We start from the raw sequence: 24,019 nt of genomic DNA, 5'->3' as shown, positions 1-24,019 counted from the left end.
GCACGCCAGCAGGATGGTGATGGGTGTGCCCACGTCACTTGCACGTGGTTCTGTGGCTCCGGGAGGCGGCACAGTGGGGTCCCAGAGCTGAGCTCACAACTGTGCTCCTCTGCCCAGGTCGGCTGGAGCAGCAGCGGGACTCGAACCCAGAGCTGAGCTCACAGCCGTGCTCCTCTGCCCAGGTCGGCTGGAGCAGCAGCGGGACTCGAACCCAGAGCTGAGCTCACAGCCGTGCTCCTCTGCCCAGGTCGGCTGGAGCAGCAGCGGGACTCGAACCCAGAGCTGAGCTCAAGCCCATGCTGCCTCTGCTCAGGTCGGCTGGAGCAGCAGCGGGACTCGAACTCGCCGGCGCCCTGTCCGGGCTCCACACCGCCACTGCTCTGGGCACTGAGTGCCTTTCTTCTGGTCATCCACAACACGAGGTCAGGGCCAGCATTCTTGGCTACGTTCAGTCAAGGAGGAGACCTGGACGGAGAGGAGACAGACAGGAGTGTGTGCAGACAGGGGCGCTGTCCCTCCCGCAGGTACGTCCCCCCGCCCCCCACACGACAGTGCAGTGACAGGAGACATCACGTGATCTTTAGCGCTGTTTATCATCTTTACAGACAGAGCCGCTTCGCTCTGCTCTACGCCAGATCACCATGAGCCAAATGGTTCTGAAATCCTCCTGTAGCAACGGTGCCAGGTTCTGACTTCAGTGTACTGCGAGTTCACTACTCAGCCATACGGCAGGCAAACGTATGCGATCGAAGCCAGGTGCGCTCTCTAGACCAGAGGAAGCAGGCGACGGAGTGACCCTTACTCTGCCGGTTGAACAGACCTGGATGCATTCCCTGTGGCTGCCCACCCAGAGCTCCTGCAGGGAGACCCCGTGTGACTGCCTGCTTCCCGCAGAGCCGCCATGAGCAGGCCGGGAAGCAACGCTGCCAGGTACAGGAGCCGTGAGGAGATCCACACTCGCCTCAGAGCTGTGAGGAGATCCACACACGTGATCCTCAGAGCTGCAAGGAGATCCACACAGGCGATCCTCAGAGCCGTGAGGAGATCCACACACGCCTCAGAGCCGCGAGGAGATCCACACACGCCTCAGGGCCGTGAGGAGATCCACACACGCCTCAGAGCCATGAGGAGATCCACACATGCGATCCTCAGGGCCGTGAGGAGATCCACACACGCGAGCCTCAGAGCTGTGAGGAGATCCACACACGTGATCCTCAGAGCTGCGAGGAGATCCACACAGGCGATCCTCAGAGCCGTGAGGAGATCCACACACGCCTCAGAGCCGCGAGGAGATCCACACAGGCCTCAGGGCCGAGAGGAGATCCACACAAGCCTCAGGGCCGTGAGGAGATCCACACACGCCTCAGGGCCGTGAGGAGATCCACACACGCCTCAGGGCCGTGCGGAGATCCACACACGCCTCAGGGCCGTGAGGAGATCCACACACGCCTCAGGGCCGTGAGGAGATCCACACACGCCTCAGGGCCGTGCGGAGATCCACACACGCCTCAGGGCCGTGAGGAGATCCACACACGCCTCAGGGCCGTGAGGAGATCCACACACTCCTCAGAGCCGTGAGGAGATCCACACACGCCTCAGGGCCGTGAGGAGATCCACACACGCGAGCCTCAGAGCCGTGAGGAGATCCACACACGCCTCAGGGCCGTGAGGAGATCCACACACGCCTCAGAGCCGCAGATCCACACACGCCTCAGAGCTGCGAGGAGATCCACACACGCCTCAGGGCCGTGAGGAGATCCACACACGCCTCAGAGCTGTGAGGAGATCCACACATGCGATCCTCAGAGCTGTGAGGAGATCCACACACGCCTCAGAGCCGTGAGGAGATCCACACACGCCTCAGGGCCGTGAGGAGATCCACACACGCCTCAGGGCCGTGAGGAGATCCACACACGCCTCAGAGCTGTGAGGAAATCCACACACGCGAGCCTCAGGGCCGTGAGGAGATCCACACACGCCTCAGGGCCGTGAGGAGATCCACACAGGTCTCAGAGCTGTGAGGAGATCCACACACGCCTCAGGGCCGTGAGAAGATCCACACAGGCCTCAGAGCTGTGAGGAGATCCACACACGCCTCAGGGCCGTGAGGAGATCCACACACGCGAGCCTCAGAGCCGTGAGGAGATCCACACATGCCTCAGAGCTGCGAGGAGATCCACACACGCCTCAGGGCCGTGAGGAGATCCACACACGCCTCAGAGCCGTGAGGAGATCCACACACGCCTCAGAGCTGTGAGGAAATCCACACACGCGAGCCTCAGGGCCGTGAGGAGATCCACACACGCCTCAGAGCTGCGAGGAGATCCACACAGGTCTCAGAGCTGTGAGGAGATCCACACACGCCTCAGGGCCGTGAGAAGATCCACACAGGCCTCAGAGCTGTGAGGAGATCCACACACGCCTCAGGGCCGTGAGGAGATCCACACACGCGAGCCTCAGAGCCGTGAGGAGATCCACACACGCCTCAGAGCTGCGAGGAGATCCACACACGCCTCAGGGCCGTGAGGAGATCCACACACGCCTCAGAGCTGTGAGGAGATCCACACACGCCTCAGAGCCATGAGGAGATCCACACACGCCTCAGAGCTGCGAGGAGATCCACACACGCCTCAGGGCCGTGAGGAGATCCACACACGCCTCAGAGCTGCAAGGAGATCCACACACGCCTCAGGGCCATGAGGAGATCCACACACGCCTCAGGGCCGTGAGGAGATCCACACACGCCTCAGGGCCGTGAGGAGATCCACACACGCCTCAGGGCCGTGAGGAGATCCACACAGGCCTCAGAGCCATGAGGAGATCCACACACGCCTCAGGGCCGTGAGGAGATCCACACACGCGAGCCTCACAGGCTGCAGACACCGCCTGGACGCCACCACCACCTGCAATGCAACTTCCTTGAGCATTTCTTCTGCACGCCTAGAATAGATCAGTTATAACTTACGCTTTAACTTTCACATGACTGAGAGCAGAAGAAGGGAAGTCTCTTTAATCTGCTGGTGTTTTACTTCCAGATGCTCTTTTATGGCTTCTTCCTGTGCAATGAACTTCCTTATCTGGTCTTTTAGAATGCATCTGCTTACGATAAAGTCTCTTCATTTCCGTTTATCTGACGTACTCTGACTTGGCTTCTGAGATGTGCTCTGGCTGGACACAGAATTTAAGGAACTCCAGTCCTGCAAAGGACCTCATTGTTTCTGACAAGAAACGCGGGCATTCCTACTTTTTTAGTAGGAAAGGTGCTCTGTTCTTGCTTCTGAGTATGCCACTCTATAATTTCACAGGTTTGACGAGGACGCATCTCAGTGGGAATTCCAGTTCATTCTGTTTGGGAACTGAACACAGCTGAGCGTCTGCCTCAATCTTTTTGTCCATTCCTACCGGACTAAAAACACGGGAAGCGGCAAGTGCACTGTCGGGCACACGGGCTTTTCCACCGAGTGTTCTCTCTAGAAGAACCCTTGGCTGGCTCGTACGTCTAGTATTTTCATTTTAATCTCATGTTTTGAATCACGGTCATAAACTTTGAAAGGCATACCTTTCATTCTTCTCCTTTGTCCTTTGAGGCTGATTTTTCCGCAAAGAGCTATTACTATGAACCTTTCATCGCTCCACAGGCTTACAAAGCAGATAACTGTGAAGGAAACAGACTAGCTGCTCTGCCTAGCTAGTAGCTCCCTTCCCCGTTTCGATCCTTTCATGTCGGTTGACAGTTGTGCTCAATGTCTGTGATTCATGACATTTTAGGGTTGTTTTCTCTGAACATGGAGCCTGCTTTCTGAACTTCCATTTATGTGAACCTGGCCATGGAGACTTGTGCTTGAAGAATTGAGACAGAGTAATTCAGTTTAAACCAGGATTTCTAGAGAACCATAGTGAGATTCGTTGCTCCTTTGTGCCACAGTACCTATCTTCCTCCTAACGAGAGGTTAAAAGGGAGTTTTGTTTGGATCGTGGCTGGGGTAACACTCACTTTCCATATGGAACTAGGGGAAGGTTTTCAGACTTGCTTGTCTCTTCTTGATTAACTGCTTGGCCTGTGCTTCTGTCTGTGTCAGGGGCTGAGGGAGCCATGGCAGGCCAGGAGTGGCATTTTCTCCCCCCTCCCTGTGAGTGGCTGAGGGACCACAGGAAGATGCCAGCCTTGCAGGAACGCTGCTCTGGGAGGCATCCTGGCGCAAGAGAGCAGGTCTCCAGGGCCTTAATGCCAGGCTTCCTGCGCCTACGGATCAATCTCCGCTACGTCTGGCCTACCTGTCACCATACACTCATTGAAGGCTTGTTTTTCTTTTCTGCATGTATCAGGCCTGCTGTCTGTTGCACGGATTTCTGCCAACAGATGGGCACTGGCTTTGGGGCAACCATACAGTTTGCATTTACGTGTGATGAGTCTTAGCTCTGAAAAGCTTCATTTAGGCAACTCATTTCTAGCTGAGAGTCTATCATCCATTTAATTAAGGCTGGTGTGGAATTCTTCTGTTGCAGGACTAAGGACATGGGTCTTCAAGGATGACGTCTTTCCTATTCCCATGGAGCTTAGGAGGAAGAAAATAACAAAAGCTAAACACCAGAAACTGTTTTAACAGTAAAAAGCCACAGAGCTAACTCTACACCCAAGGATAAAAGCGTAAAAGCAGCTGTGAGGCCAGGTCTGTGAGACGGTAGAAGCGGAGTCGTTACTCACATCTGCAAGGAGGCAGTGTCCATGGCTGGTAGTCTTTGGGTGCTAGAGTGATTTATGGGCGTGCTCTTGGCACGTTATCCTGAGTAGCGCTGTCCTTGCTGCTAGAACCGGGGGAGCTGTCCTGAATGGCAAATTCAGACATGGTCTCCTGCATCTTTTCTAAGCCGCAGACGGTCTTGGGTGCGCACTCCTCAACTCCAGGCGGCCTCACCCAGAAGCAGCGCTGCCTCCTCCCGACGGTGGCGCCTCGGGGCTTGCTTGGCGCTTCCTTTGCCTTCAGAGGCCCTGGAACTCCATGGGGACACACGTGCCCTCCTGCCGCCTGGACCCCTTCCCCGTGGGCGCGGGGCACCGAGCACCGTGCACCTCATTCCAGTGGGCGCGGGGCACCGAGCACCGTGCACCTCATTCCAGTGGGCGTGGGGGGGTGGGGCGGGGGGCGTCTCCTAACTTCATTCCAGTGGGCATGGGTGGGGTGGCGTCTCCTGAGCTGAGCTGAGCTGTCTGAGCCAACGCCTGCACAGCACCAGCGCCAGACGCCATGGAGGTCGGGGACGGGGCGTGGACTGCACATCGTGGAATCACCCTGGGAGGGGGGGTGCGTGTGTGCTCGCGTGTGTGCCCGTGCACGTGTGTGTGCACAGATACACAGCTCACACTCCGTATTTGGAGGTGGAGGCCTTGGGAAAGGACCGGAGCGGTGAGCGGTCACACACCAGCTCGTCCGGGTGGAAGGGACCCGGGTTGAATAGAATGATTTCCCTGGATTCTGTATTAGTTGAGATTCAATGGTGGGAAAGAAATAGCAATTTAAATTTTCCAGGAAAGTGCTCTTAAGAGACCCCAACAATCCCCTTCAGCCCATCCCCAGCTTCACAGGGCAAGTACAGTGTTCATCGAACGTGTCATATTATTGCTACACACTCGCTTTCCGTGGCCTGTGTCTGGGGACCGTGGGGCTCTGGGCCTGGCTGTGTGCCCTTCACGGATCCCAGCCCCGTGGGGAATCAGCACACAGAGCTCACATGCGCCCATTTTGAAACACTTGGAATATAATTTCCCTATTCCAAATGATTGCAGGTCGATAGTTCTATCATTGCTTCTGCTGAACTCAACAAGTGTATTGAGGACACTGTGCGCAAGGTACTTTGCTAGTGGGACCATGAGAATAAAGGTAGACTGGACACAATTCCTGTGCTCAAAGAATCCGGCATCTTGGTGTGTGGGGGGCCAGGCCTGTGTCCTGGGTCCCCTCATAGTGGGACAGATGCCAGAAACACAGAGATACAGAAAACCATAGGCTTTGTGAGATACAACTCCCTTTTACAATTAAAGATAGTAAAATATTTTTAAAAATACGTGCATTAAAAGAAAGACAGTAAGCAGGCGGGGCTCTGGAAAACACACAGATTTTGAAGAATCAGAGAGAAGAGTGATAAGCTACAGACAGAACGCACAGGTGGGGGAGATGCCTGGAAATCACGGCGGCGCCCAGGCTCTGGGAGCCAAGTGCAGAAGAGAACTACGGACGGCCAGAGGGTTTGGAACGGGGGCTGCGTGGGGACCTCTTCGTCTGCAGAGCTGTCCTGGGAAATGCAGAGGAAGGAGAAGCAGGCCCGAGGCCGGCGTGGCTGCGCTCTGGCCCGCTCGGATCTAACACCCTGGGAGACGCAAACCCCCGTCCCGCGTCCTTGAGTTAAATGGAGAATCAGATGGCTGAATCATGCTTCGACATTACTGGAGGAGAGGAGTCGCTCCTTCATGTCTTTTGTGTTACATACTGCTGTGTTCCCCAGGGTGTCGACGGCAGGGATTGAGTGCCGAGTTCCATGGGCAGGAATCCTTCTGCCAACTTTCTTTATACATAGATGTATTAGAACCGAGTGGCACTGGGAGGGAAGGGAGTCGCCTACGCTAAGGGCTCTGCTGACGAAGCCCAGCACAAGAATGCTGTCCGCCGTTCCACATCGTAACTGGAAAGGCTTGTCTGACTGATTTTCTTGTTTCTTAGGACACGCAGGCTCAAGCCCGCCCTCGGGCAGGCGCCTCGTGGCGGCTGAGGCTCTGCACCCCCCGGTGCCCCCCCATGCCCCCCGCCCTGGGGTGCCCCCCCCCGCTCCAGTGCCCCCTCCTCAGAGCTCACCCTGGTGTCACGGCCCTCTGACACAGCTCAAATCCTTCACAGCTTTGGCCTTGAATGTGGGCTCTGCGGGGGGAGTGCTCACGACCGAGGGCAGAGGGGAGGGGCACGCGAAGGCACGTGTGGGCAGCTGGCTTTGCATGTGGAAGGGAGGGTGGCCACGGGCTCTCGTGTTCCTGTTACACCAGAGTCAGCCAGCACCGAGGTAAGAAGGGAGCCGGGGCTGCCAGCCCCTCCCCAGCCTCCACCACGCCCGCGTGGACAATGCCGAGGACAATGCCGAGGACACGCTCAGGAAGCACGCAACTCCACAAACGCAGTCAGTAACGTGGGGGCTGTTTAAGAAGGTTTCGCATTTGCATTTGAAAATGGCATGTAAACTGCAAAGCTGAGAGGTAAGACGCATGCTCACCATTAAAATGCTTGGTTTTCTTGAGCTCGAATGACAGAGCAAACAAAACAGAATCGAAACTGCCGCGGGAAGCCAGAGGAGCCCACCGGCGGTTTTAGGGCGGTCAGAGCGGTGTGTTTTTAGGGCGGTCAGAGCGGTTTGTTTTTAGGGCGGTCAGAGCGGTTTGTTTTTAGGGCGGTCAGAGCGGTTTGTTTTTCACGCATTCTGGACAAGGGCCTGCGGTTTCATTTCCAGCCGCACGGACGTCCCCGTCTGGGCGCTCAGGGCCCCGTGGCTCGCCCTCCTGCCCTCAGGCCGGGTCTCGGCTGGCCACACGTTCAGATTTTTGTGGGCTTCCTGATTCTTCTTTCATTGTACCTAAGCGCGGGACATCCTATTCCATCCTTTTCCGTTCAATCACCTTCTGTTTCCATTGGAAATTGCTTTTCTGTTTATTGACTGTCCTGTGGGAAGTCGGTCTGCACAAGGCTGAGCCTTGCGCTCGCCCTTCTGTGTTGGCAAGGAGGAGATTTCACGCCAGTCTGGGACCCTGCCTGAAGGGAGGATGTGGCGTCCCTTCTTCCCTATGACTCACAGACACTTGCTTCACACCGTCCTGGTGAAACCATGATAGCAAATGTGTGTCTCCTCTGTGACCTCCGGCTGCTGCCAGCGGGAAGCGGGCCCCGACCGCTGCCTGGCTCCATCAGCTGTGACGCTAATGCGTCGTATTTCCCAGGGAATGACCATGAGACTCGCACCTGCGCCCCGCAGGCGGGCATGGTGCGGGGACCCGAGGCCCCTGGCCGGCGGACTCTGGGATGGGGCTCGCTGGTTCAACTCTGCACCACGGCACTCACAGATTCCCAGCGCCACCCGCAAAGTCTCTGCCTGCCTCGTCTGCTGTGGCCCGCGGAGCAGAGCCGAAGCCGGGCTCCAGGCCTTCCGCAGGGCAGCCGCTCTGGCTTGGGGGTTTTATCATGAGCAGCAGTTGCTGTAACTGGCATTTTCCCTTTCCTCCTGAGGACCAAGCTGGATTTTGAGTTGGAGCAGGGACGCTCACCGGACGGTGCCCGGGGACACAGCGTGGACACAGCAAGAGGCCCCGGTCCTCACCCCCCCCCCCCCCCCCCGTTCCCAGCACCGCAGTGAACAGCGGCCTGGCTGCGCTCGCCGGCGTTGCCGATGGTGTAAGGCCGAAGCTGCTGCCCTCCCCTCGGGAGCGGAGGGCAGAGAGGGCGGGGCAGGGTCACCCAGGCGTCCATCCCCACCCTCACACCGCCCAGCGCACACCGTCACCTGGATCCTTCTCACTGCACTGTTGGTGATTTTTCAGATGAAACCCTGCCTTGCCTACGGAGAGCGGGAAACACCGTCTCACATACGTGACTGTCTCCTTTCTGGACTTTGTAGAAGATGGCTAGTCACGCTTACTGTACGTAGAAGCTCAGAGGATTACCACGCCCTGGCGGGGTCAGGCTCTGAGGCTCAGGAGCAGGCGGGGAGACAGCGTTTGGCGAGTTACTTATTTGTTTATTTAACGAGGGCACGTGTATGCGGATGAACATCTCTCATGATTTAAATGTTCAGTGTATTCCTCTGTATCTGTACTTTACATTGCTTCTGGAAATGGTATCCTCTTTTAGTCTAAAATTCAGGGCACAATACAAAATATAAGTGCTTTTCAGTAAAGAACTGGGCTACGTCACCATCCCTCATTTTATGACCCTGGGGTCATTTTCTCTGAGTTTTATGCAATGGAAATTATAATAAGCACCAGATAAGATCATGCAGGGATGGAGCTGGCCCAGAACGAGTTGCTTTTCCTTCCCCTCCGCAAATACCATTTTCTCAGAGATTCTGAGCTCCTTTCCCACCACAATATCATCTTCTTTGGCATTCTTCATCCAGCAGAGGAGCTTGCAGACATCCCTGGCTCAGGGCATGTCCCGGGCTGCTCCGAGCGAGCAGCCGGTGTGCTGGAGAGGGCAACGGATCGCTCCTCCTCTTTCACACCATCCGTTTATGCTATGGACTTTGCGTATTCTGCGCCAGAAACACGGACAATTTACTTAATTGGACATGCTTTAGATTAGGCAGGAGAGTAAGAAAAGCAGACCAGCTTTAAACAGCACACCGGAACCGGGCCACCAACTTGAGCTCCTACTCAAAACAAAAGGTGAAGGAAATGCGGCCTTGAATTTCCTCCTCATGTTGGCCGTCTCCGGCGTTATGTTCACAAGGCAAGATGGAGTTCGGTGTTGCCAAGTCCGCTGCCGTGCTTTCAGAAGCGACTTCCTTGAACTGTCGGCTGCTGGGATAGCTTGCTCTGCCAGCAGAGACGGCGACGCCGGCCAGGGCCTCCCTTCTGGTGGGGCTCGCACCTGTCCGCAGTGGAGGCCCTGAGACGCCACGAGCGGCGCCGTGACTCGAGAGGAAGCCCAGGCAGGGCCCAGCAGGCCGCAGGGTCTAGCGGAGCACGGCTGAGACGCACAGGCCGTGACTCGAACCAGGAGCCGGGAAACTAAGAACAAGAACTGTCCTCTCCCCGCGGCCACTTGGCATGGTGATTTCACTTTTCTGAGAGTTGTGTGTGTGTGTGTGTGTGTGTGTGTGTGTGCATATGTGTATGTGTGTATGTGCATGTGTATGTGTGTGCATGTGCGTATGTGCATGTGTGTATGCGCATGTATGTGCATGTGTGTGTGTGTGTGTGTGTGTGTGTGTGTGTGTGTGTGTGTGTGGTGCAGACAATATCATCTCTGCCTAGAACCAAGCTTGGAGGTTAGTCTGGATTCACCTCGAATCTGCTGCGGGGCTGGAAGCTGTGGCCCTGGGTGGGCCTCCCCGTCAGCCGGAGCGGCCTGGCATGCCCACCCTGCTTCCGTCCCTGGTTGAGTATGCCAGTGGCATCTCCCCATTCATCCGGAGAATGAAGTAAACCCAATTAGATCTGTTCTCCATCTGAGAGCAGGAAATTAAGTTTGAAAATGATTTAAATCTCTTTTCCAGGAGGGATTTTTACTGCCCCGAGTTCAATAGTTCAATGTGACAGAAGCTTCTGCCAGATTTCTAATTCACAGTGTGTTTAAAAAAGGACGAAATCAAGACTACCTTTCATTTCATTCTCTGAATTCTTCCATCCATCTGAATTCGAGGACCTCTCAACCAGAAAACATTTTAAGTATTTGGTATATGTGACTCATTCTGAAGAAAACTGTGCTTTTGTCTAGCAACATAAAAGTCTTAGGGCAGATGCTATTTAATTATTTATTTCTCTCGTGTGGTGATAAACGCAAATGGGCTGCACACGTTCAGAGTTTATAAAGCAAGTTCTGTGAAGAGGCTCGGATGCTGCTATACACCATATTTGCTGAAAGGCAGAGAGTCAAAGGGACCGCGATGCCACTACCAACAGCTCTACCTCTGGTAGATCCCGTCCAGTGTTTGGATTAACTCTCCCCTGTTTACTTGCATTATCCTTTGTTCCCCTTCGAGTTCCCAGGGAGGAGGCCCTGTGTGCCAGGTCCTGGGAGGAAGCTTTCCTCCTCCCCGTGCTCACGTCCCTCCCGCTCCCGCTGCTGCTGGGTGGGAGTGAGCAGCCACGTTGGTCACCCTTCATTTGACCCTGAAGTGTGTCACTGGCTCATGATCGAGCTGGCTCCTGGCCGTGGTGACAGCAGAGGGCGTGCCCATCACCAGGACTGGTCCAGTGACTGACCGGTCCACGGAGGACTCAGGATTGGCCCGGCACTGGGAGGCCGCGGGACCCTGGGAGGCGGGTGGGTGGAGGAGGGGGCATGGATGGGAGGGGGCAGCCGGAGGGGGCATGGATGGGAGGGGGGTGGGTGGAGGAGGGGGCGTGGATGGGAGGGGGGTGGGTGGAGGAGGGGGCGTGGATGGGAGGGGGGTAGGTGGAGGAGGGGGCGTGGATGGGAGGGGGCAGCCGGAGGGGGCGTGGATGGGAGGGGCAGCCGGAGGGGGCGTGGATGGGAGGGGGGTGGGTGGAGGAGGGGCGTGGATGGGAGGGGGGTGGGCGGCTGGAGGGGGCGTGGATGGGAGGGGGGTGGGTGGAGGAGGGGGCGTGGATGGGAGGGGGGTAGGTGGAGGAGGGGGCGTGGATGGGAGGGGGGTAGGTGGAGGAGGGGGCGTGGATGGGAGGGGGCAGCCAGAGGGGGCGTGGATGGGAGGGGGCAGCCGGAGGGGGCGTGGATGGGAGGGGGGTGGGTGGAGGAGGGGGTGTGGATGGGAGGGGGGTGGGTGGAGGAGGGGGCGTGGATGGGAGGGGGCAGCCGGAGGGGGCGTGGATGGGAGGGGGTGGGAGGAGGAGGGGGCGTGGATGGGAGGGGGTGGGAGGAGGAGGGGGCGTGGATGGGAGGGGGGTGGGTGGAGGAGGGGGCGTGGATGGGAGGGGGTGGGAGGAGGAGGGGGCGTGGATGGGAGGGGGTGGGAGGAGGAGGGGGCGTGGATGGGAGGGGGTGGGAGGAGGAGGGGGCGTGGATGGGAGGGGGGTGGGAGGAGGAGGGGCGTGGATGGGAGGGGGGTGGGAGGAGGAGGGGCGTGGATGGGAGGGGGGTGGGAGGAGGAGGGGGCGTGGATGGGAGGGGGTGGGAGGAGGAGGGGGCGTGGATGGGAGTGGGCAGTCAGAAGGGCCGCCTTGTCCCCAGCCCTCCCCCCCTTCTCGTGGCTTCTGAGACTCCTCCAGGCAGGGGCCTGCTGCCCCGTCCTCACAGGGGCCCTGGCTGGACACGGCTGCGGAGAGACCAGCCCTTCGTCCCAGAGGTGTGTCTCACAAACAGCGCCCGGCCGCTCTGTTTGCAGCACCCGCCGGGGCCTCGCCGACATCTTTCTCAGAATGAAGCGTCCTGGCGAGAAGGCTCGGGGCTGTTCAGGGCCGATGGCCTCTCGGAGCACGCAGCGCCCGCTGGGCGCGCTCTGGTGCGGGGCAGCTGCCGGGACCCCCCGGCCCGACCCGGCTCCCCGAGGACTGCAGCTGAGCCGGCCCAAATCCCAAACCCGTCCCTTCTTTAAAACCGGGTTCACCCTCCGGGGGCATGCGGTCATCACGCGGTCTCCTCCAGAAGGCCCACGGAACGTTCTTTGCGGACGATGCATCAGAGTGGTGTGTGTGCTCTGCTCTTCGTGGATTTGCAGACCCACTTTTATGCGTGGCTGAATTAGGGGTTCAGTGAGGTGCCCCTGAAGTCTTGGGAAGCGCGTGTGAGCTCCTAGAGCAACGTGACCTTCAGATAAAACGCACCAACAAACATCCTGCCAGGCAGCTCAAACTGGAAAACCCTGGACAGGTGGAGCTGGGCTGGGGCTGGGCTGGGCTGGGCTGGGGCTGGGGCTGGGGCTGGGGCTGGGCTGGGGCTGGGGCTGGGCTGGGCTGGGCTGGGGCTGGGCTGGGGCTGGGGCTGGGCTGGGCTGGGCTGGGCTGGGGCTGGGGCTGGGGCTGGGCTGGGGGGGGCTGGGTCTGGGCTGGGTCTGGCTGGGGCTGGGCTGGGCTGGGCTGGGGGGGGGCTGGGTCTGGGCTGGGTCTGGGCTGGGGCTGGGCTGGGCTGGGCTGGGGCTGGGCTGGGGCTGGGGCTGGGGCTGGGGTTGGGCTGGGCTGGGGGGGGGGCTGGGGCTGGGCTGGGGCTGGGGCTGGGCTGGGCTGGGGCTGGGCTGGGGCTGGGGCTGGGCTGGGCTGGGCTGGGCTGGGGCTGGGGCTGGGGCTGGGCTGGGGGGGGGCTGGGTCTGGGCTGGGTCTGGGCTGGGGCTGGGCTGGGCTGGGCTGGGGGGGGGCTGGGTCTGGGCTGGGTCTGGGCTGGGGCTGGGCTGGGCTGGGCTGGGCTGGGCTGGGGCTGGGGCTGGGGCTGGGCTGGGGCTGGGGCTGGGGCTGGGGCTGGGGCTGGGCTGGGGCTGGGCTGGGGCTGGGGTTGGGCTGGGGCTGGGGCTGGGCTGGGCTGGGCTGGGGCTGGGCTGGGCTGGGGCTGGGGCTGGGGCTGGGCTGGGCTGGGGCTGGGCTGGGCTGGGCTGGGCTGGGGCTGGGCTGGGCTGGGCTGGGCTGGGGCTGGGCTGGGGCTGGGGCTGGGGCTGGGCTGGGCTGGGCTGGGGCTGGGCTGGGGCTGGGCTGGGCTGGGCTGGGCTGGGCTGGGGCTGGGCTGGGGCTGGGGCTGGGGCTGGGCTGGGCTGGGCTGGGCTGGGCTGGCACTGGGGCTGGGGCTGGGCTGGGCTGGGCTGGGCTGGGCTGGGGCTGGGGCTGGGGCTGGGGCTGGGCTGGGCTGGGGCTGGGGCTGGGCTGGGCTGGGCTGGGGGGGGGCTGGGGCTGGGCTGGGGCTGGGCTGGGCTGGGGCTGGGCTGGGCTGGGCTGGGGCTGGGCTGGGCTGGGCTGGGCTGGGGCTGGGCTGGGCTGGGCTGGGGCTGGGCTGGGGCTGGGCTGGGGCTGGGCTGGGCTGGGCTGGGCTGGCACTGGGGCTGGGGCTGGGCTGGGCTGGGCTGGGCTGGGGCTGGGGCTGGGCTGGGGCTGGGGCTGGGGCTGGGGCTGGGCTGGGCTGGGGCTGGGGCTGGGCTGGGGTTGGGCTGGGCTGGGGGGGGGGCTGGGGCTGGGCTGGGCTGGGCTGGGCTGGGCTGGGGCTGGGCTGGGCTGGGCTGGGGCTGGGCTGGGGCTGGGCTGGGGCTGGGCTGGGGCTGGGGCTGGGCTGGGCTGGGCTGGGGCTGGGCTGGGCTGGGCTGGGCTGGGCTGGGGCTGGGCTGGGGCTGGGCTGGGCTGGGCTGGGCTGGGGCTGGGCTGGGCTGGGCTGTCTCCTGGCTCCCCCCCCCCCCCCCCCCCCCCCCGTGCTGGCTTCCACACAGGCACGCAGCAGCCCCCCATGCCTGCCACTCCTGCTTTGTGGACAGCATTTCTGGTTGGGAGAGACTTGAACTGTTTTCCTGCACCAGGTCCTCATGGGTCTCCCTCCCTGCCCCCCCAGGGTCTCCCCCCAGGGCCCTCCCCCTCCCTCCCCCCCCCGCAGGTCCAGGCAGCCTGGTGCTCCCCCTCCCTCCCCCCCTCCCCACCCCCCAGCCCTGCAGGTCCAGGCAGCCTGGCGCTCCCCCTCCCTCCCCCCTCCCTCCCCGCCCCCCAGCCCTGCAGGTCCAGGCAGCCTGGAGCTCCCTCCCCCTCCCCTCCCCCTCCCTCCCCCTCCCTCCCCCTCCCTCCCCCTCCCTCCCCCTCCCTGCCCCTCCCTCCCCGGTCCCCCCCCCCCCCTGCAGGTCCAGGCATCCTGGAGCTCCGCTCTCCCGGCCTCTCCCTCCTCCTGCCCCTGCGCCTACTCTGGAAAACACCACCAACACTTGGTTCCTGCCACGTTTGCTTCCCACAGGGAAGCTGTACAATGTCTTCTGTGGGTCCCATCTTCTCCGTCTCTCGTCGCAGGAGGAATTTTACAGCCTTCATTTTAGGCACAAAGGCAGTAAGTCCCGACACCCCCGGCCCGTGTCTCACGGGGTCGCGTGGTAGGGGTGCATGCTAATTGCCAGTGTCGAACTGGATTTTCACGGAGACTGCTGACCTTTCTTCTAGCAATGTTAACATTCACCGGATTGTTGTCACTCATTGTCAGACGCAGGGGATGGAGGGGATATGCACGGGACTGTGGATCGGAGGGGGGGAGAGGAGGGAGGGGTGGGAGGGGTGGGAGGGAGGGGAGGGGCGGGAGGGAGGAGGGAGGGGCAGGGACATTCGGGAGGGGGGAGGTACTCACAAACTGGCCAGTTGGATGCAAACACTGGTGACCCACTACTGAAGAGACTGGTTGTTTTTACTTAAGAAGAAAGGCTCCAGGTCACAAGGAGGTGGCAGTTCAGAGCCAGGGCCAGCTCGGCCCCTTTCACTTCCCGCGAGCATTTCCTTAGACAGACCCACGGCCCGCTGCTCAGGCAGCCTGCGTCCAGCGAGCGTCGGTGACGGCAGATCCTCCATCTGTCCAGCGAGCGTCGGTGACGGCAGATCCTCCATCTGTCCAGCGAGCGTCGGTGACGGCCGATCCTCCATCTCCTGCAAGCGTCGGTGACGGCAGATCCTCCATCTCCTGCAAGCGTCGGTGACGGCAGATCCTCGATCTGTCCAGCGAGCGTCGGTGACGGCAGATCCTCGATCTGTCCAGCGAGCGTCGGTGACGGCAGATCCTCGATCTGTCCAGCGAGCGTCGGTGACGGCAGATCCTTGATGCGGTCATGGAAACGCCGAGGGCCGGGGTGGGCGGCCCAGGGCTGGCTGGGGAGTACGCGCACGCAGCCCCAGTGAAGCAGGGAAGTCTCCTTGCATGGCCGCGTAGCGCATCACAACACGCACAGCGCAGGACACACACTGCAAGAAAAGCTGGGGAAAGTTAAAACTCCGCCGTAGCCTTTATTGCCATTAGCAAATACGGACTTTTTGTTTGTGTCCGTTGTGGGGCCTGAACTCTGGGCCTGGGCGCTGTCCCTCAGCTCTTCAGCTCAAGGTGAGCGCTCTACCACTTCAGCCACAGCGCCACTTCCATGTTTCTGGTGGTTTATTGGAGATACAAGTCTCAATGGACTTTCCTGCCTGGACTGGCTTTGAACCGCGATCCTCAGGCTTGGACCCAGGGCCCGGTGCCTCCTGCCGGGGCTCTACCTCTGAGCCACGTCTCCAGACGGCCTTGCAGGCTTCATTTGTATTTCTGTGTTTTCATCAATGAGATTGGGCATATTTTCCTTAATCAATGCTCTCATTTATTTCTCATTCTTCGAGCAATCAGCTCATGTCTTCCGCTATGTTCTGTGGTGTTAATGCATGGTAGTTCTTCATTACAGAAATGAGATAATGATGGAGATATGAGTCGCAAATACATTTGGAAACTTCAGGGCTCTGCTCCTGTAGGAAGGTAGCTGCTTTGAGGTCATTAATGCTCTATTTTCATGTAATTAAAATTTATGTAAATGTAATTAGAATTGTTGCTCATAGTTTTAGTAAGATATAATTAAAACAGCTTTATCGTCACTTAAGAACAGGATTACTGGACTGCAAGGAACAGACATGGGGTGCTCACAGTGAGCTCTGACCACAGCGACCCTGCTCTGCCCGCCCTGGCCAGAGGCGGGGCGCCCGCGGGCCACGTCCCAGCACTCAGTACCGCGCCCCACAACCTCTGGCGTGCTGCCCTTTCTAACGCTTTCTATTCGGTTTTGCCAGCCCAGCCTTGCCCACCGCGTTCGCCGTTTTGGGTGTCTCCTCCTCCTCGCCTCATTCGAGGTCCGGCGCTCTGTTCCTTGTTCTCGTTTGGCTTCTCAGTCCCCCCGCGTGGACGCTGGCCTGGAGCAGGGGCGAGGCCAGCCAGAACCTGCTGCACCTCCACTGGAGCCTGGTGTGTACCTGCCACGAAGAAGGATCTGCACACACACCACACACACACCACACACACCCTGCACACACTGCACACACACCACACACACACCACACACACATCACACACTGCACACACACCACACACACACCGCACACACACCACACACTGCACACACACCACACACTGCACACACACCACACACACCGCACACACCCTGCACACACACACCGCACACACACCACACACTGCACACACACCACACACTGCGCACACACCACACACACACCGCACACACACCACACACTGCACACACACACACACCACACACACCACACACTGCACACACCCTGCACACACACACTGCACACACACCACACACACCACACACACACACACCCCACATACTGCACACACACACACCCCACATACTGCACACACACATACACACCCCCACACACATACACACCACATCCTGCACATACACATATACACCCTCCCCGCACACACATGCCCCGCACCCCCCACACACATACTGCACGCGTGCGCGCGCGCGCGCACACACACACACACACACACACACTATTTAGCCATCAGGCCCCCTTCTATTGGGATGGACTTCCTTGGAAGCAGCACAGAGGTGTCTCCTTAGCATCACCCACCCCACAGATCCTAGAAGTGCTTTTTTATTGACTAAAACGGCTACTTGTCATCTCTTCAATTCCAGTATGCCTCTGAGTGTATTCCTTGGTTCCCTGTTTTTCGGTTGTCATCTGTTCATGAGCCAGTTACCCATGGCTTTAATGTTTAGGATCCTTCAAACAGAGTAATACTGAATAGAATTTTTTATACTTCACTATTCTTTATTTTCTGATTTGATAAACCTTGCTTATTTATTTGTCCCTACAGTATTTGAAACAGCTTGTTTATTACTTATAAATCTTAAATAATCTAGAAGTATTTTTGTGGAACCTTTAGGTCTTTTAAGTATAGAATCATATTGTCTGTATACAGAGATAATTTGATGTCTTCCTTCTGTACTTCAATCTCTTGTATTTCTTTGTCTTTCCTTATTGCTCTGGTTAGGAATTTCAGGTACTATATTAAATAAGAGTCGGGAGAGTGGATATATTTATTCTTGACCACAGAGGAAATAATTTATCTTTTTTTCCATTTAGTCTGATGCTGGCGATAGTAGTCTTTATTACACTGAGGTACAACCTGTTGCCCAATTTACTACACGGAGGTACAACCTTTCCAATCCTGTTTGCTCAAAGTTTTTATCAGAGAATGTGTTGAATGTTGTCAAAGCCTTCTTTACACCAGCTGAGATTCCTTGTGTGGTTTTTGTCCTTTATCCTGTTTATGAGAGTGGTTACATTTATTGATTTACATCTATCAACCCATCTTTGCATCTCTGAAATGACACCAACTTCGTCACGGTATGTGACCTTTTTTAAGGTGTTGTTGAATTTATTTTACAGTATTTTATTGAGAATGTCATTGTGGAGTTAGTAATCTAAAACCACAAACTACTCAAATTCAGACGTGTGGGATTAAAACAAGGAAATCAACTGCCTGGCAGACTTGGAAAGATTACATGTGGCTGAACAGAACATCCACAAATCACATAGTTACACATTTCTTTTCTTAAAGTTTGCCCTTGCAGCCAGACCATGCTAGGCACATTAACAATACTAAATTCTGAAATTATGCACAAATATTTCATGCGACATATGTTTTTCATAGAAGGAAGGCCAGGGTGCGTCTGTTAGAGTAACTGTTCTGCAGTGGTGGTAAAAGTCTTATTTGAGCAACAACACCATTTCCCATCCCCATTTTAATTTCATAGTAATGCCATAACAGTTCAGTTTAATCCAGTAAAGTCAGTATCACCAAATAGCAGGTAGACACGGAGAAGCACTTACAGAAAATCTCTCTTCCAATAAAACCTCCCTAACAGTTTGACTCCTGAGGGAGCGAGTGCTGAGCAAGGGGCCAGGAGCCCTGGCTGCTGGGCGACCCCAGGCCTGGGGTGTTCTGAGTGGGTGTGGGGTGCTGAGTGGGTGTGGGGTGCTGAGTGGGTGTGGGGTGTTCTGAGTGGGTGTGGGGTGCTGAGTGGGTGTGGGGTGTTCTGAGTGGGGTGTGGGGTGCTGAGTGGGTGTGGGGTGTTCTGAGTGGGTGTGGGGTGTTCTGAGTGGGTGTGGGGTGTTCTGAGTGGGTGTGGGGTGCTGAGTGGGGTGTGGGGTGTTCTGAGTGGGGTGTGGGGTGTTCTGAGTGGGTGTGGGGTGTTCTGAGTGGGGTGTGGGGTGTTCTGAGTGGGGTGTGGGGTGTTCTGAGTGGGGTGTGGGGTGTTCTGAGTGGGTGTGGGGTGCTGAGTGGGGTGTGGGGTGTTCTGAGTGGGTGTGGTGTACTGAGTGGGGTGTGGGGTGCTCTGAGTGTGGTGTGGGGTGTTCTGAGTGGGGTGTGTGGTGCTGAGTGGGGTGTGGGGTGTTCTGAGTGGGGTGTGTGGTGCTGAGTGGGGTGTGGGGTGTTCTGAGTGGGGTGTGGGGTGTTCTGAGTGGGTGTGGGGTGTTCTGAGTGGGGTGTGGGGTGTTCTGAGTGGGTGTGGGGTGTTCTGAGTGGGGTGTGGGGTGCTGAGTGGGTGTGGGGTGCTGAGTGGGGTGTGGTGTTCTGAGTGGGGTGTTCTGAGTGGGTGTGGGGTGTACTGAGTGGGTGTGGGGTGTTCTGAGTGGGGTGTGGGGTGTTCTGAGTGGGTGTGGGGTGTTCTGAGTGGGGTGTGGGGTGTTCTGAGTGGGTGTGGGGTGTTCTGAGTGGGGTGTGGGGTGCTGAGTGGGTGTGGGGTGTTCTGAGTGGGTGTGGGGTGCTGAGTGGGTGTGGGGTGTTCTGAGTGGGGTGTGGGGTGCTGAGTGGGGTGTGGGGTGTTCTGAGTGGGTGTGGGGTGTTCTGAGTGGGGTGTGGGGTGCTGAGTGGGGTGTGGGGTGTTCTGAGTGGGTGTGGGGTGTTCTGAGTGGGTGTGGGGTGCTGAGTGGGGTGTGGGGTGCTGAGTGGGTGTGGGGTGTTCTGAGTGGGGGTGAGGTGTTCTGAGTGGGGTGTGGGGTGTTCTGAGTGGGGTGTGGGGTGCTGAGTGGGGTGTGGGGTGTTCTGAGTGGGGTGTGGGGTGCTGAGTGGGTGTGGGGTGCTGAGTGGGGTGTGGTGTTCTGAGTGGGGTGTTCTGAGTGGGGTGTTCTGAGTGGGTGTGGGGTGTTCTGAGTGGGGTGTGGGGTGCTCTGAGTGGGGGTGCACTGAGCCCCGGGTCAGGTGGGGTGCACTGAGCCCCGGGTCAGGTGGGGTGCACTGAGCCCCGGGTCAGGTGGGGTGCACTGAGCCCCGGGTCAGGTGGGGGTATGCGCAGGGCGGGTAGCAGGAGCAACTCTGCACCACGGCCCTGGAGACACATTACACCAACAGCATCTTTGCTCTGTGGTGTTGATGCCGATGTTCACTCTGAAGAAGCAGGCAAGGCAGTGTGCAGGGTTTAGGGGCAAGGGCGTGTCCGGATGGCATGTGGGACAACGAGGGCTGGAGAAGCCTCTGGTTTACTGGAGCAGGAAAGCTGCTGCATTTCCACAGCAGCGGCGCTCAGTAAGCACTCTCCCTGTCCCTGCAGCGGCGCTCAGTAAGCACTCTCCCTGTCCCTGCAGCGGCGCTCAGTAAGCACTCCCCGTGTCCCTGCAGCAGCGCTCAGTAAGCACTCTCCCTGTCCCTGCATTTCCACAGCAGCAGCGCTCAGTAAGCACTCTCCCTGTCCCTGCATTTCCACAGCAGCGGCGCTCAGTAAGCACTCTCCCTGTCCCTGCAGCAGTGCTCAGTAAGCACTCTCCCTGTCCCTGCATTTCCACAGCAGCGGCGCTCAGTAAGCACTCTCCCTGTCCCTGCATTTCCACAGCAGCGGCGCTCAGTAAGCACTCTCCCTGTCCCTGCAGCAGTGCTCAGTAAGCACTCTCCCTGTCCCTGCATTTCCACAGCAGCAGCGCTCAGTAAGCACTCTCCCTGTCCCTGCAGCAGTGCTCAGTAAGCACTCTCCCTGTCCCTGCATTTCCACAGCAGCGGCGCTCAGTAAGCACTCTCCCTGTCCCTGCATTTCCACAGCAGCGGCGCTCAGTAAGCACTCTCCCTGTCCCTGCATTTCCACAGCAGCAGCGCTCAGTAAGCACTCTCCCTGTCCCTGCAGCGGCGCTCAGTAAGCACTCTCCCTGTCCCTGCAGCAGCGCTCAGTAAGCACTCTCCCTGTCCCTGCAGCAGCGCTCAGTAAGCACTCTCCCTGTCCCTGCATTTCCACAGCAGCAGCGCTCAGTAAGCACTCTCCCTGTCCCTGCAGCAGCGCTCAGTAAGCACTCCCCGTGTCCCTGCAGCAGCGCTCAGTAAGCACTCTCCCTGTCCCTGCAGCAGCGCTCAGTAAGCACTCTCCCTGTCCCTGCAGCAGCGCTCAGTAAGCACTCTCCCTGTCCCTGCATTTCCACAGCAGCGGCGCTCAGTAAGCACTCTCCCTGTCCCTGCAGCAGCGCTCAGTAAGCACTCTCCCTGTCCCTGCATTTCCACAGCAGCAGCTCTCAGTAAGCACTCTCTGTGTTGCTGCATTTCCACAGCAGCAGCAGCGCTCAGTAAGCACTCTCCCTGTCCCTGCATTTCCACAGCAGCAGCAGCGCTCAGTAAGCACTCTCCCTGTCCCTGCATTTCCACAGCAGCAGCAGCGCTCAGTAAGCACTCTCCCTGTCCCTGCATTTCCACAGCAGCAGCGCTCAGTAAGCACTCTCCCTGTCCCTGCATTTCCACCGCAGCAGCAGCGCTCAGTAAGCACTCTCCGTGTCCCTGCATTTCCACAGCAGCAGCAGCGCTCAGTAAGCACTCTCCGAGTTGCTGCTCTGCATTCTGCAAAGCGTCTCAAGTACTTTTATCTGATAGTAAAATTTTGCCAAATAAAACCAAATTGTGGCATCAGCTCAGACGCAAGGCTGCCGCACTGCATTTGTGATAAGGTGATTTTAAGGTGCTAGAATTGCTTTTTTTTTTTTTCAGACTTGGCTCTGGTGACGCCTTGCTGATCACCCGTGTCCTGCTTTTGAGAAATATCCATTCAAACCTTTAGCTCGTTTTAAAATGAGATTATTTGGCTGTGCTGGTGCTGCTTTGTATTCTTCGTGTATTCTGGGCATTTTCCCACATCACCAGCACCATGCATTGAACTTCACTCCTTCTCTGGTGTCAGCAAAACTTGGTTTTGAGATTCATCATGCTGGTGTAGATGTAATTCTTTGTTTTTGTAGTAAAATGCTATTTATTTATCTGATGTTTCTTTCTAACTACCTGGGCAGTTTCAAGATTTGGATATCATAAGGAAAACGATGGAATATTATGCATTAAAGCAGATTTTTAATCTTGATCAAGTGAACATTACTATGAATTAAGTGTTCTTTCTAAGTCCTTTATTTACCTCTTTGACATCGTTTTTGGAAAGTGTTGGACGATGCGTGTGTAAGTTTTCTCCTTTGCTCCATTGACCTATCTGCTTATCTTGGGGTTACACTGATTGGATTCTTGTAGGCTGATAGTAAGAATGCAGTCAGAAGACTTCTTTCAATTTTATCTCTCTTCCAGGTTGCGTAGGCTATTCTAACCCTTTGTCTTGTAAATTTTTATTTTAAAATCAATTTAAAACATTTATAAGGAGTCCTGCTAATATTTTAATGGCACTATTTAATATCTTGATGGTATGGAACCTTCTAACCCATAAGCACATTCATTTAAATTCTTTTTGATTGAGCTCAGAGTTACTCACACATCAGCATCTGACAGTTAAATGCTATTACGTAACCCTTATCTCATCTTCAAATCCTCCTTCTGGTACAGGTAAATATAATTGGTACATATCTCTTGGTTTTATCTCTTGTGACCCAGATGCATTTACCTTCTGCTTTGAGTGCTTTTCTGTCAGGTTTATTTAGGACTACCTAAATAAATGATCGCTTTTTTTTTTTCTCTTCAGGAAAAGGATGAACAAAGTTTCCTTTTTTTTTTTTTTCTTCCCGGCTTCATGTCTGGTACCACCTTTGCTCCTCCTGCTCTGGTGCTGGCATTCGCTCACTGTTCACATCACACAGGTCGCGTGGCTGGCTCCTGCGAGGAATTCAATACTTCCCTGCTAATTTTCCCCAGACTATTATAGTAGCTCCAATTTCTCATGGACACCTCTTTGGTTTGAGAAACTTTGCTCCCAGTTAGTTTGTGGAGAGTTTAAAATGTAAGTGGGTGTTTAGCAAGGCATCTGTCATGTGGTTAGAAGACATGTCTTTCTCAGCCTGTGACAGTGGTGATAATTGACCTGCGAATGTTAAGCTAATCTTGGATATGTGATATGCAAGCTATTTAGTGGAGCTTTTCACTTTTGTGTGTGGATGAACCTGATTTGGTAAGACTTTCCTAAGGATGTTTGCATCTTCTGTTTCAGAGTTATTTAGAGGAGTTGGCAGCTTAGAGATCTGCTCTCTGGGAAACATGGTTCAAATACTAGAATAAGCACGGCTGCTATGTAAGTGTTTCCGGCTTGGTTGGCAGCTTGAAGTCAGACCTTCCCAGCTGAGGCTTGCTTGATGACTTTGGGAAAAGGATTGGGAATGTGCGGGGATCACAGCACAAACTCATCCTGGGGTTCAGGCCTTTTCATGAAAACCTGAAGGAAAATTATATCATTCTGCTGAGATTTTTCTTTATGCATTTAGCTTTTCCTGTACTGCATGAAAACTTATACAAAAATCATAGCTTCATGGAAAGGATTATTCTGTTCTACTCATGGAAAAAAAAATGCTACAATGTAGAAGTTATAGCTCCCATGACTATGGCACACCAAGGACTGTGGCAAACCAGCTCTGGGGCATCATTTCTCCTCGTGGAACCGATCGCGTCGACTTAAAAGCCACGGTGGCTTCCTTCTGGAGCCTCCTTCCATCCAGCGCAGAAAAGCCTGACGAAAAACATGACCTCGGGGCTGGGAAGGTGGCTCAGTGGTAGAGCGCTTGCCTTGCATGCATGAGGCCCTGGTTCAATTCCTCAGCACCATGTAAGCAGAAAAAGCCAGAACTGGCACTGTGGCTCAAGTGGTAGAGCGCTAGCCTTGAGCTGAAGAGCTGAGGGACAGCGCCCAGGCCCAGAGTTCAGGCCCCACAACTGGACCACCCCCCCCCAAAAAAGTAAAACATGACCTAGGAAAACAACAGAAGCATGGGGCCGAACTGCGGGCTGTTAAGAGTTGTCCGAAAGCATAAAACAGAGAACTGGTTCTCGGTGCCGCAGGCTTGGTCTGGTGATGGTATTGTGTTGCTCTCACCACCCACGCGATGGTAATGCAGGGGGCGCTGAGCCCGTGTGTGAGGGGTGGAAGCCGGAAAGGTCAGCCGAGACCCTGGCTGCAGTGC

General features: G+C 57.0%; 1 protein-coding gene across 1 annotated transcript in view; it reads right to left on the bottom strand.

The window, feature by feature from the left end:
* Positions 1–392: 392 nt before the first annotated feature.
* The window catches only part of Khdrbs2 (KH RNA binding domain containing, signal transduction associated 2), a 309,495-nt gene continuing 285,868 nt past the window's right edge, over positions 393–24,019 (bottom strand). Inside the window, exon 13 of the transcript XR_011370892.1 lies at positions 393–465. The gene's annotated coding sequence lies outside the window, so the exon portion shown is untranslated. The remainder of the gene's footprint in view (positions 466–24,019) is intronic.

This window comes from Dipodomys merriami, unplaced genomic scaffold (genome assembly GCF_024711535.1).
Source record: "Dipodomys merriami isolate MVZ:Mamm:240054 unplaced genomic scaffold, mDipMer1.0.p SCAF_122, whole genome shotgun sequence".
Taxonomy (NCBI): domain Eukaryota; kingdom Metazoa; phylum Chordata; class Mammalia; order Rodentia; family Heteromyidae; genus Dipodomys; species Dipodomys merriami.
Note: the sequence above shows the minus strand (reverse complement) of the source record. Positions and strands in the feature narration are given on the sequence as shown.